This window comes from Aphelocoma coerulescens, chromosome 2 (assembly GCF_041296385.1).
Source record: "Aphelocoma coerulescens isolate FSJ_1873_10779 chromosome 2, UR_Acoe_1.0, whole genome shotgun sequence".
Classification (NCBI taxonomy): Eukaryota; Metazoa; Chordata; class Aves; order Passeriformes; family Corvidae; genus Aphelocoma; species Aphelocoma coerulescens.
In genome coordinates, this window is record NC_091015.1 from 4,288,411 (window position 1) to 4,301,957 (window position 13,547).

The 13,547-nt window shown below is 49.5% G+C and overlaps 1 protein-coding gene across 1 annotated transcript in view; it reads left to right on the forward strand.

Moving 5' to 3' along the window:
• Positions 1 to 2,518: 2,518 nt before the first annotated feature.
• The window catches only part of VILL (villin like), a 33,409-nt gene continuing 22,380 nt past the window's right edge, over positions 2,519 to 13,547 (forward strand). Inside the window, exon 1 of the mRNA XM_069006313.1 lies at positions 2,519 to 3,153. The gene's annotated coding sequence lies outside the window, so the exon portion shown is untranslated. The remainder of the gene's footprint in view (positions 3,154 to 13,547) is intronic.

Sequence of the window (13,547 nt, forward strand, 5' to 3'; positions counted from 1 at the left end):
AGGCAGATGTTGGGCCATTCTGCTGCCAAACCCTGAGTTTGCAGTTCTGCACTCTTCCTCCCAGCAGCTCCTGATTTACCCCAGCACGGGCCTGTGACAATGGCTTCAGTGTCTTGGGCTTGCATTGGGACACTGAAAACAGCCTCACCTGCTGCCTGCATGCACGAAAAAAATATCAAACCACAAGGTCTCTGAGCTCTGGGAATACCAGGGCAAGGCTTAGGACCAGGATATGAGTGCATCAGGTTGTGCACATGGGAAGCACAGCTGGACAGGAACATCTCAGATCACATTTCAGTTCTGAAACTCAGGCTATGCTGCTTTCCACCACTGCTGAGTTAAACTGCTTGGAAATAATGTTTTCTGCTCTATAACCCCATGGCATGACCAGAATTAGCAGGGAGCAAAAGTGCCTACAGCTCAGCACTAAATGAGCCCATGGTTTATGATGATCTTCTTTCCCCTTGGCATTGACTGTCCTAAACTGCTTTACACGTATTTCTGCAGAGCTGGGCTCCTTAAAAGCTCAACAGGATAATTTACTGCTTTTTCACTGTGGCACTAATGGAGAGGATGAGAAGACAGGCAGCTCAGGCATCACCTGTGTCTGAGCCTGAAGTGCATTAGCAAAGCTGCGGGTATAGGAATGATGGGATCCATCCCAGAGCTCAAATTCCTGTAGCCACAGCCATGGAAGTGGCTTGATTTACATCAGCACCAAAAAAACACCCAGATATGCAACCTATTAATTAAATCCTTAATGCTGGGGATGACGAGTCCGTGTGGCAAAAGGGGAATGGGAGCACAACATGGTTTGGTGCTGATCCTCCGAGATTCCGGGTGTTTTCACCCCACCTTCCAATGCCTCCCACCAGATCTGCTGGTGTGTGACCCTCACTGCTGGGCCAGCAGTGGGCTTGGGGTGGGCTCCAAAGGTAAAAGCAGACCCTGTTTCCGGTCCCCATCCTCTGTGGACTGGAGGAAAAACAAAACATTGTTCCTCTGTCCTCTGCAACAGACGAAGACTCTCAGCAACTGATGCCTTTTCCTGGTCTTAAAATCAAGAGTCATACACAGTTAGAAGGGGAAAAGGGATTTTACCTTGGTATTTATTTTAAGGATCCTTAGGTGCACACGTCCAGGTCAAATGCATTGAGATGCACCCCACCGAGTATCCCCCAAAAGATCTGGTATAACATTATAGGTGTTACTAATTAGCAGATCTATCAAAGATTCCCCAATGAGAGGCTCAAGTGAGCCCCCCTCCCCAAGGAACCTTCCCCTGGATGGTTCTATCTGAGTTTACAGAATGTGTTCTGGAGAGGACCTTGGGCTCTGGGGCACACTGATCCCTAGCTATGAAGCTTCTAAAATGTTTAGTCTCAGCTTAACAAACAAGTCCAAGAATGCAGGCAAAAAGCACTAGGAATACAGAAGTTGTAAAAAAGGTAAAACAGGGGTATAAAAGAAAAGGCAAAAAATCTTCATGGCATCAGCACGGTGAAATGAAAAGAATGAAAAAGGAAAGGTGAAGGCTGTTATGGGTTTATGAGCTGTAGCCTGCAGACATTAAGGGAGAAATCACTTGCTAGGAGTTGGTTTTGCATCTTTAACCGTGAAACTCAGTTCTCTGCAGTGATCCTCTCAGAAATGGGCACACCCAGGCTGAGCAAGCAGGTCCAGCCCACACCATGGTTTGCAGCTCTCTGCGGTTAGTGGCACACCGGTCTGTAGGCAACGTCACTGGTATTTTGGGCACCCTCCCCATTACAGGTCCCTGAGGTGTGAGTCGTCAGTGGATGAGACCTGTGGCAACTGTGGTTTAAACCTCTTCAGCCACCTGGTTTAGCTGGTGAGCTGATTCATATCTATTTTCAGATTGTGGGGGCTAATCTAGAAAATTAAGGAAGTGACAAGAGAAAAATGGATCCAATTGAAGGCCTTTGATGGTTCCCAGTCCTGAGAGGTTGTGTAGTCTCCATCCTTCGAGATGTGCAGAACACAGCTGGACACAGCCCTGGGCCCCCCAAAAGTCGCCATCCTCAGAGATGTGCAGAACACAGCTGGACACAGCCCTGGGCCCCCAAAAAGTCGCCATCCTCAGAGATGTGCAGAACACAGCTGGACACAGCCCTGGACCCCCAAAAGCAGAGCTGGTGGCTGATGACAAGGTACCAAGTGGTGCCTTCTCCGGAGAGGGATGCTCCATCCCTCAGCAGTGAGCAGCAGTATACCCATGCCAGGCAGGAACATGTGGGAATGCCAGGAGATGGTTTATCCTGAGGTCATCCCCAGCCAGTGACATTGGGGCAGCCTTCAGTGGCTGCAATATTCCAGCTGTCCTTCACAGGTAATTTTTTGTCAGCTATAAGCTACAAGGGTCCGCAGATGCAGCTTTCTGCCGCCGAAGGTGGCTCAGCAAACAGTACCGGGGCTGTCTGGTTTATCATTACTCTTCCCCTGGGAGGGCAGCCCAGTTAAACACTCCAATGCTCTGTTACATCTCCATTCCAGTCACTAATCCTGACAGCAAACCTCACCCCTGCTCCCCATCGCCCTGGGCTGCCCCAGCCCAGGGCTCCTGTGAGCACAGGGACACCCAGATCGGTCTTGCAGAGAGCAGAGGAGCAGGGGTCTTCCTCGAGCACTTTTCCCCTTGGAACAGCTTTGCCAAAATTCGGGACAGTCAGAGCCAGAGCCTGGAGCTGGACCTCTTTGGCCCCAAGAATTAAGGCAGCGCTGAACAGCACCGCACCTTGTTTTGTTCCACAGAGACGGAGAAAAGGGCGGAAAAAAAATCCCTCCTGTGCCCTTCTAAACCTGGACAAAACAGGTTTTCGATGAAAGCAGCTCTTAATCATTATTCAGTGAATTCAGAGCGGTGGATATTTGATGCAAACAGAGAGTTGGTTGAAACTCTCCCGTACCGGCTCCCTCTTTGTCCCTCCGTGAGCCTGGGAATGGGTGTGATCTCCGGGTAGGAGTGTCTCTGCGGTTAAGTAGAGGATTGAATTACCGAACAGTGCTGTTCCCGAGCTGACAAGGTGGCAGAACAGTGAACAGAAGTGCCTTGAAACTCGGCGAAGAGGAGAGAAGGCGCTGGGCTTGGTGGAGAAGGGACACCTGCGAGGACACCGCGCACTTTCCAGCAAGGTGAGCAGCCTCCCTGCCCCCCTGCTAGTTTTAATAAGGCCTGAACTGTTTAATCACTTTTGTTCTGTGGAATAGTAAGAAACAAACAAAAAATTAATACGCTTCATACTTTAAAAAAAAAACCAAAACAATTTCTCCCGTGGTGCAAGCCAGGATGTGTCTACTAAAATGAGCCCACCCTGATTTACATCGTTTGAGGCTGGAACAAACAGCTCTGAGTTTGCCAGGAACCCGTCCGGGCTCATATCAGCTCCGAGGACACATCTTTTCCTTTAGCTCTCTGCACAGACTGGCTCTGATTTCGTGCAGCGACCAATTAGCAGCGTTTTGTTTGGGCCCGGATTGTTTCATGCTTCGCTGCCGTGGGGATTTGCCGAAAGCTCGCCTGCCTTTGGGGCGCAGTTACGGGTCCAGGCAGCCACCGAAAGTCTTTGGAAGTTCTCATCGATGGGTTTTATTGCCATCTGATCGACAGATTGCTAATGGCCGAGCTGCTGGGCTGCTCTGCTCTGTAAATAGAATGTTTTCTCATCCTGCTCGTTTGAGATGCGAGCTGCACTGAGGTAAAATTGAGTTGTAATGGAGTTGAGCTGCAGGCTCACTTGCCAGTATTTTTCTTAGGCGTGCCTATTAGGAGCATAAATATTTAACACAAAGGAGAGCTGATATGAATTAGCATCTGTGGGAGGTTCACGCTTATTCAAGGCTGCCCGAACGCAGATGTAAACAAGTGTTACAGCAGCTGAAGCAAACTGGCCCCGCCAGAGCAGCACTTAGATGGTGAATCATCCAGGTGCTTTTTACACACCGCGGCTAAATGGGCTGATTAGAGCCTGCAAAGTAGAGATTAGACAATCGCAGGGCACCGGCTCTCCTCTTCCGCGGGGTTTTACCGTTCCCCAGGGATGCCAGGTGGAAGGCAATGCAAGGACGGGCAGATCAGAAAAAAACCCCTATAACCGCCTTCCCTCACCTTCCTCCTGGCAGAGCCAGGTGAGTCTCCCCTCCTCCTCCCTGCACAAACAGGATGCCTTTATCCTCCTCCAGCTCCTTTCTCAATGGCAGACACAGAGGTCTCATGATGTTTTTTCCCAGGCAGGACTTGGAGGCAGCAGTTGCCAAGGTCTCCCAGCTGGGAGCAAAGGTTTTGTGCCATGGCTGCGAGCAGTGTCATCCTGATCTCCTGTCTTCTCCTGTATCTTGGGGCTCCAGGTTAGGCTGAGTCAATAAATCCCTGCTCTTGCATGGCCAGGGATGCTGAAGATGTCCACCGTGTCTCCTGGTCTTTTCCATGGAGCTGTGCAGGTGGACTTTGAGGATGAAAACTTTCTGGACTTTGAGCATGGAAGTTGTTTTCTTTTCTGTTATGGACCACCCATCCTGCGGTGATCCATCCCCAGCTGAGGAAGAGGCTGGCTCAGACACCTGCCCCATACTTGGGAAGGTGCTGGGGCTCTGCTCTGTGCTGGGCACATCCTGCTGGACTAAAAGCCTTCCCTCAGTTCCCACAGAGTTAAATACACCATGGCCCACTTGGAAGCAGAGCCCTGAAATGCCCAGTGCAGCGGAGGGAGCTCAGGGCACAGCCAAAGCTGTGGTGCTGCCTTGGTGTTACCTGCCCCAGTAGCAATTCTGTCACCCCTGGGGAACACATGTGGCACCACTGATCCTCCTCAAGGTCCCCCCTTCATCACATTTTTGTGTCAGCCTTCTGAGAGTCGCTCTGGACTGACACAAGCCACAGGCTGGGCTTTCCACGTGTGAGATGTCCATCTGCAGGAGGAAGGACTCCAGTGTGGCCACACCACACCCAAAATATCTCTGCTCCAGCTCTTTGTTTATTCACATATATTCTTCAGCTTCTCTTGTCCCCTCAGAGGGACAGATCCTTCAGTCACAAGGGGAAACACTCTCCCATAACTCATTAAAACCGCTCCTCTCGTGAGCTCTCTCTCCATATAATACAACTCTGGAAATGGGCCTAATTATGGTTTATCCTGGATGATTATACATTTCCACTGTATTTCCATCCATTCTGGATGTGAAAGGAATGCAGAAAGGGGTGACTATTGTCACTTACAGTCTTTGGCATCTTTCAGGCTGAAAAGTCCAGGCATTGGATGATGTGCATCCAATTCAGTTGCCTTGATTTCCAAGGATTTCTCCTTGTAACAGAAACTCTCTCATTTGTTATCTGTCTTTATCTGAGCCTCTTCAGGCTTATCTGAGGCAGTGCTGGGTACAGGAACAGTGGAACTTGTTATTACCTTATATCCACGTCAAAGATGTGGCACGGGGGGGACGTTAAATTGCATGGTTGGGCTCCATCCTGGGCAGTTCCTGTGGAAGGAGCTATTCAGAGGAGTCGACCTCTTCTACCTAAAAATGTCCTGTTGCCATGCCCTGAGATGAAAGGAGGGGTTTGTGCCTGGCCCTTTATTTAAAACTGCTCTTAGAAAAACAGCTGCACAGGGTGGTGCTAGAAATCATGTTCTTTTTTGGGTTAGAGAGACTATCTGGGTACCCATCTTTCCTTTGAGAGTGTGCTAGAGCCTGAATTACTGTCTGTTGTTGCTGTCCCACCCATCCCAGTCTTTCAGATGCCTGGTTCCCTTCCTGGTGCTCAGACAAAACTCCCATTGGCAGCTCCAGGTGAAAAAGGTTGTCCAGGATGAGTGGCTCTGTCTAAAGCTGTTTTTGCAGTGTTTTCAGGGATGTTTTATTTGTCTGGCTTTGAGGTGCTGCTCTCTCTGCCTTCATTTCTGTCCAGAGAAGCTGAGTGGCACCTCCAAAGTCCCAGGAGAACCAAGAGCAGCCTCACAGCCCACTGGGGGTTGGAAGGGCTGGGTGACACAGTGACAAACACACCACGAGTGAACACAAGCCTGGGGAGTGACACTGCTATGGGTGACTGCTACCAAGAAGGTCTGTGGTGCTGGTGTTCCACTGAGAGGAGATCCTGGGAAGCGCTGGCTCTGCTTCCAAGATCTTAAAGCTCAGGAAAGGCAGCTCACAGCCTGGCTCAGCACCCATCCCCGTGGAAGCTTGGGCTGGGTTACTTGGTCCCCTTTTGTTTTGGCACAGGTCAGGTGTCCTTCATTAGAGTTGTGTCAGCCAACACTCACAAAGGGTGAGCTTCCCTTTGCTGCTTGAGAAACAAAACTTCCCCCTGAATAAACTTTTTACATCTTGCTGGGCCAGAGATGGAAGCGCAGAGTCACCCACAGAGCACCTGCTTTCATTTGCAATCCAAAATGGAAACCTGGTTTGGTTTTTTCGTTGTTGTTGTTGGGGTTTTTTTTGTTTTTGTTTTTTAGAAGTTCTGGGTTTCTGTTCCCAAGTTTGATGTCATGCTTGCAGGTCTGAACTGGGACAAAACTGAAACAGTCCCTATTTCTTGGTAGTTAATGTTTACCTTGCCACCTTCCACTGGGAAGCCAGTGCTCTGGAACCAGTTCCCCAGCTGATCTGAGTGGAGGCAGAGCATCTCTCCTGCTCCATCACCACCAAAAAAAGGTCCTGAGGGCAAGGGCTTATTCAACTGCACTCATTAAACTGTGCACCAGGGAAAAGCTGCTCTTTGTCTTGCACACATACACATGTGTGAATTCTTAGAATAAATATAAAACTATTACATGCAGCAGCAAAAATCCTAACTCTTAGACTTTTTTTTTGAGAAGGATGTTTTGTGAGTGCCAGATGGGCACTGGCACCTGGGTTTAATGGAGGTTTTATTTGTGGTATTTGTCTCAGTTCATGCTGGCAGAATCTTGGATGGGACTGAGCCCCCACACTCTGGGCGAGTTGGAAGCAAGTGTGGCAAGCTGGGCTCTCCACCCAGGGGTTTTCCTGTTAGGCCAAGGGAACAGCAAGTCCCTCCTGCCCAAGATTCACTGGATCTGCCCTGGAGCAAACACCAGGATGAGGGGAATCACCGAGGGGGAGCCCTCCTCAGACTTGTGCAGCTGAAACTGAGACACCCAAGAGGAGGTGGATAAATCCCAGCCTCTAACCCCTCTCCTACCCTTCCTCCAGGCTCTGGATCAGAAGCTGTAGCCTTTTCCTCAGTTTCAGCTGGGAAAATGGTTTTGGTTGTTTTGGTTTGTTTTTTGTTTTTTTTTTTTTTTTTTTTTAGTTTTTCTATTTCCTGTAAGCTTTTGAAGAGCAAGTGTTCCCCAGGGCTCAGGAAGGTCTTGCACAGGTGAACAAACACACTTTCCTACCTGATGTCTCAGCTCTGGTTTTACTTAACCTGCAGCCACAGGGTTAAATAATACTCTGCTGATGTGGGAGAGGATGGTAACTTTTTTCTTGGAGGTGGTGAGTAATTAGAAGGTTGTTAGAGAGAACCTGAACCACTTCCGTGGAAACCAGGAAGAGGAATTAAAATGGCTTTGCTCTCCTGTGTGCATCTCCTGCCCTCACTGTGGTGTGAAGCCCTGCCTTTGGATGCAGTGCTGGTCCCGAGCCAGGAATCTCTCCCTCTCACCAGGGGAGAAAGAACTGAAAGAAAGGAAAGATTTGTTCCAGATGAATTGGCAAGCTGCCTGCTCACCTTTCCCTTGGGATGGCTCCGTGCTGTTCCTGACTCAAAAACCCCACGGAGAGGGGCCGGAGGTGCAGTGGATACCTCTGAAGTAGGTGTGCACCAAGCTGAAATTTATTATTTGACAAAAATGCACCTGGCACCACACGAGGGCAATGCTGCTGCAGGGGGCTTGTGTGCAGAAGGTTCTTAACAGCTTCTTGTGCCCCTGTTTTTTTCTCGTGGACCTTCAGAGAGAGGTGGGTTTGCACAGCAAGAGTTTGTTCTCGGTCACAGGGGCTGATCTCAGGGAGAAGCTCTTGCAGCTCAGCCTCTGCTGCTGCTTAGGAAAGCTTTGAGTTTTTTAGGGCTGTCCTCAGCCTGCAGAGATCCTGCCTGCCTGGAAGAGCCTCCTGCTTTCAAAGACATCCTGGGGAAGAAGGACTTCTCAGGAAAAAATTCAGCCAGGAGCTGCGTGGGTGCTCTGACCTTCTCTGCAGGACACCAAGGCAAGGCCTGCCAGCCCCACCTTCAGCCAAGTGGCTCTGCCTTTTCCAGAGCCAGCCACTGCTGAGCTCTGGGCTCCACATCCAGCATGATGGATGTGGAAACTCAGACCGCATGACTTGGGAGCCGTGGCTGAAGTTAAAGTTCTGATTTAATTGTCAGTGCATTGTTCCTACGCTGTGAGAAGTTTGCTGGGACAATGCAGCTCCACCGTTCCCAGGACAAGCATTCAGCTGGTAAAATTGTAGGAGGAGGACTCAGAAATAGCAGCAGTTTGGGGGAAAAATAATCTGCTGTTATAAATCAGTTTCCCAAGACGATCTGCTTAAAGATCAGGCTGCTGGAACGCCACCAGCAGTGAGATAAACAGAGGGGACAAGGGGATCATGAAGAGAGGTGTGGAGAGATGAGCAGTATTTCCTGGATGGAGCGAGGTGTCGAGCTAGAATTTATGGCAGGTGGAAATGCAGCTGCAGGGACTGGACAAAGTCAGAGGAGATAAATCATGAGATGCCTTCCCTTCCAAATCAGATGTCCCCTGAGGAATTCGAAGAGGCAGATGAGACACAGATTGAGGGCTGTTGCAACTGGGAAGGTGGTTATTTCCCAGGAACCTAGTATTTCCTTGTGCTCTTTGCTTTTATGTTAGGAACAGGGGGAGGACTGGAGGATCAGTGCAAAGTCCATCCTCACAAGGAGCTGAAAGGTAAAGCTCACAGCCTCTGTGGCTTTCTGGGAATGAGCAAGTATCAGCTGCTAGGACAGAGATGCCAGAAATGGCCAGGAGGAGAAAGCACAGGTTATAAGAAGTCCCACTAAGCCAGGGGTCTGTTTCTTGTAATGCCTGGGATGGTGGTTGGAAATGGGGTAAATTTCCAAGGTTCAAGAGACAGAGCAACTGGGTCCAGGGAACACCAGTCAGCTTTTTCCAGACAGGGCAAAATGGTTATTGCTCTTTCAGAGCCTGAGAAATCACTTGTCAGGTAAATCCAGGTTTCTGCATCCTTTGAACTCCCTGAACAGGGAATTCAAACCTCTCCTAGGCTGTAGAGCACTTACAGTTTGAGAGGCCATCATTAACATCAAACCATCTCTTCATCCCAGGCTCTTGTATCTTCACTCACATTAACCCTGAACAGACTCAGCATCCTCAGCATCCCAGCCCTTGAGCAAAGATCAGGAAACACCAGTCACCCGTGGTGTCAGGGAGCTCATGGTGAACCCTGGCAGCCATTCATGGAAAGAGGGGAAAACCTGCCCATCTTAAACCAGTGGAGTCCCCTCTTATCTCCAGAGCCACTGACCCTGAGGAGATGAGCACAATCTTAGCTCATCCCATCCAATTCCCCGTCTCAGGTTTTGATCCAGCACTACTTAAGTCTAAAAAAGCCCTCAAACCACTTCATGATCCATCCTGATGACTTTGTAGCATGGACAGGGGATCTTTTCTGACCGGTGGAGGTGGCTGGAGCATGAGGGCCAGTCCCTGCTTTTGCCTCACTGCCAAACCCATGGGAAGGAGCAGCTTGCTGGAAGTGCAGCACCTGAGCAGGGCTCATGGCCACAGAGCCCGAGGAGCTGAGCACAGCCCAGCCATTCACTCATCTCATTTCAAAGACATTAAGTAAAGCCAAGCCTGCCAGCTTCCCTAATAAGCTGTTCCAATGTTTAATTGCCCACCGTGATCAGAAATAGCATCTTATTTCAAGGCCTGCTTTACGTAATTTTAGCTGCCAGGCAACAGCTCTTTCCAAGAAGGCTGAAGTGCTCTCTGTGGTCGCCCAGGCGTGTCTGGGCAGAGCCCTGTCCTTGGCTTGCTGGCCACACTGGTCCTGAACTGGGACTTCACAGAACTTGGAGTAGGAGGATGAGCCGAGCTGTGCTTTTTCTTCTTTTCCCATCTCCGCAATACATGTCCCATTCCCTGCCTCATCACCACACTCCAGCATGTCCAGCATGGCTTGGAGGAGGGTCTTACAGCTCTGAGTGTGTGACAACATGAGAGAGAAGACAAGCCCCATTGCTGGCCCTCCCCACCTATGATTGTCCTGTGTCATAAAAGCTGCTTTTTCTCCTGTTGCAACAGAGAAATAAAAGACAGCTTACCCAGGTTGAGTGCTGTGCTTCTGGACAGTCACTGTTCCTGAGCTGTAGCTGATGGGCCACATGAGGAAACTCCAGGGCTGAATTTCATTCCTCTGGGCAAAACAAGAGTTAACCACTGTCCTCTTTGCAAACAAAAAATGGCACCTACTTGGGCCCAGATGCCCAACTGTAGTGGAGACAATGAAAGCAATTCAACAGGCCCTGGTTTACCTCATCTAATGCCAGTCCAAGTATTCCCAATAATTAGGCCTTTCAGCCTGGAAAGGCTGGAGCCACAGCTGCTTCCTATTTTCCCAAAGCTGTACAGAGCATTAGTCATTTCACTGGGGTTTTTTTTATTACCGTGACTACAGCCCAGCAAGTGCGCGCCAAAACCCAGACAAGCCAAACCAGCCTGAATTCAGAGTGTGCTTCAGGGGTTTGAAATGTTCCCCTGTCCCCCTTTTGAGTCCTCCTTTTCCCTCCCCACCCAAACAGCACAAGACTGCCTGGAGAAATGTCCTGCTAGGTCTGGGTTCCCAACACGGACCGGGCTGACCCAAAGGAAGCAGTGATTGCTGGCACTTCCACCCCAGCTATTAATCATTAACCAGCCTTGGGAGTGACCTTGACACTTAATTAGTCATGTAGTCCTTCCTGAGGCAGAGCTTTTCCCCACGCTGTGCTGGTTGGAGAGGGGATGAGGGTTGGATTTAGTGGGCAGGAGTGTTGCTGTGATTTTGGCAGTGCATGGAGGGCAGCGGGTGTAAAGGAGACCCATCTGCCTTCACCCACTAACTTTGCTGCCTAGGTTGTGACAGGGAAAACTTTGATTTTATCTCTGGAGGCTCCAGGTGCCCCTGGCTGACACATCCAGTCAAGGGCCAGCCACTGAAGTTCGGTTTTCAGGTTCTCTGCCCTCAGTCAAGAGCAGCATTTGTTCTTTGCAATTTAATTTATAGCACCTTAACCTGGTGGTGATGCCCAGCAGAGCAGCTCCAGGCCAGAAGCTGCCTTTGCCATGCAGTGGCCACCTCTCAGCCCACATTTACGGGATGAACTTCTCTCATCTTCCCATGGAGAGACGAAGATTTCCCTGGAAATGGTGGCAGTAGGATAGGCTGGTCCTGGAGGTGAAAACTGAAAAAATTATTTGCATGTTACTAATGTGGGGGCAGAGATGAGCTACAGCTGCTTCTCTCCTCCGTTCACAGGTAAAGCTGTGTCTGTGCCCAAGGAAGCAAATCCATCCCCATAACCAGTGATTTTCCCCGGTGAATTCCTGCCCCAGAGGCTGTTGACTCACACTTCTTGCCAATTTGCATTTCACCTAATGCTGAGCAAAACTGGTTTGACTGAGATAAGGACTACCTCAGACATTGCTGCTGAAACCCCACAGTGAACCCCCCAAGACTCTTAACATCCCCTTTTTCTTTTCTTTTTAACTTTTAAAAGTTTCTGCCCTTCATGATTTCAGCACAGATGGGAAGATTTCACTCCATAAATACCGTATTTCATGTCTGGACAGGAGTTGAATTATGGGATTCTCTGATTAAAACCCCGCATTAAATCATTAATGAAATGAGCTGTCTGATTATATAAGTCATATTCCTATTATTTCTAGCTTGGCCACCGGCCGAAAGAAGCTGGAAAGACCAAAGAAACAGCCAACTTTGTCTGTGATTCACACTCCCCCAGCTAAATGACTTAGGAGGAAGGGAGGGACACCCTTTCTCAGAATAGTGGGGGGTCAGCACTAATTGTGAGGTTTCAGACAGAGAAAGGATCCCCAGAAGTGAAGGAGATCCAAGATCCTCATTTTTAGTCAAATAGGTTTGATTGGGAATCTGTGGAGCACTGCTGGCTCTCAGAGGGATCTGCCCAACACGACTGCCTGTGGTCAGAGGAATCTCAGCATCCTTTGGGTTAATTTTTCTGGGAGAGGTTGGGATGCTGGGAGAAGCAGGGATCCAGCTGTGTCTCACAGCTGGCCAGCTGCTGGTTTCCTGAGCTGTTAGCAGGAGAGCAAGACAGCTGCTGCCTTCCACTGGGAGAAGTGTCAGTGGTGCTAAAAAACTTCACTGCCCTCAAATATAAATGTCTTTACTGGCTTTGTTTTCAGGTTCTTCCTGTTTTGATGCTGTAAGGAAAAAACCCTAAATAAATTAAAAAGATGGCTGAGGGGAGGAGGCTTCACTCAGGTTTTTCTTTGATAGGGACCTTTTGAATGTGATATTAAAAGAAAGGAGGGGTCTTTTGGTTATTGAGACCATGTTTTTGTATTCAGTTTCTGATAACCCTGTGCTCCACAGCTGGTGAGTCAGGACAACATTTAGAACAGTGTCTGTCTCCTCTCTGGACATTGAAATATCTTCCTGGATCTGGCTTTTAATCTCTGTGGGTGTCAATCACCTTTCTGGGAATTGAGGTGAAAAATGTCTTTTTTTGTCCTTGCTGTTTGTCTTCTTGTCTGGAAGCTCTCTGGAGGAGCTGAGAGGGAGCTGAAGGTGGCTGAATGTGTTCCTGAGGCCACATGGACTCAGTCTCCAACAGTCCTTCAGCTCTGTCAGTGTTCAGGGAGGAATGAGTCTGACTCCTGCTGCTGAGCACTGCCAGACTGTGCCTGCTCAGGTAACAGAGACGTGTTGGGGCTGTGCTCAAAACACCCCTGGAAAAACCTGCATTGCTCTATACCTGTGCAAGGAGCTAGGGTCTGGCAGCTCTGGGCTGTGGGAGATCTGGATGGACCAATGCTCCTGCCTGTGGCAGCATTTTTTGTTCTCTTACTTGGTGTGCAAACTCTCCAGGGTGACCAACACTTGTTACGCCTTTGTGGTGCCACGTGCAGCGCATCCCTCCACGCTCTCGTAACACGAGCCATCAACACCTTCTGGCAGGGATCACGTCTCTGCTCTTCCCCTCCTTCAGAAGAACAGTGAGCCGTGTTTTCTCTCGAGGCTGGGCCTGGATCTGTGAGCAGGATTGGCTCACAGGGGGAAGGCTGATGTGGGGTGTGCCCCTAGACAAACACAGGCTGTCCCGTGGCCGCTGCAGCAGAGTCAGCTCCGATGGGATGTAACTCCACGTTTTTATGTACATTTCTTGGGGGTTTCATTCGCTTCAGGAAGTTGCCCTGCAAACAAGCTGGGTTCAGAAGTTGTTTCTTGAGCAAAAACCTCAGCAGCAGGAACAGGAAGCATAACTAAGGATACTGCTGCTGCTTTTTTTCCCCCCACAACTGGTAGATACGATAGAGGATGGATGGGAGATGTCCACC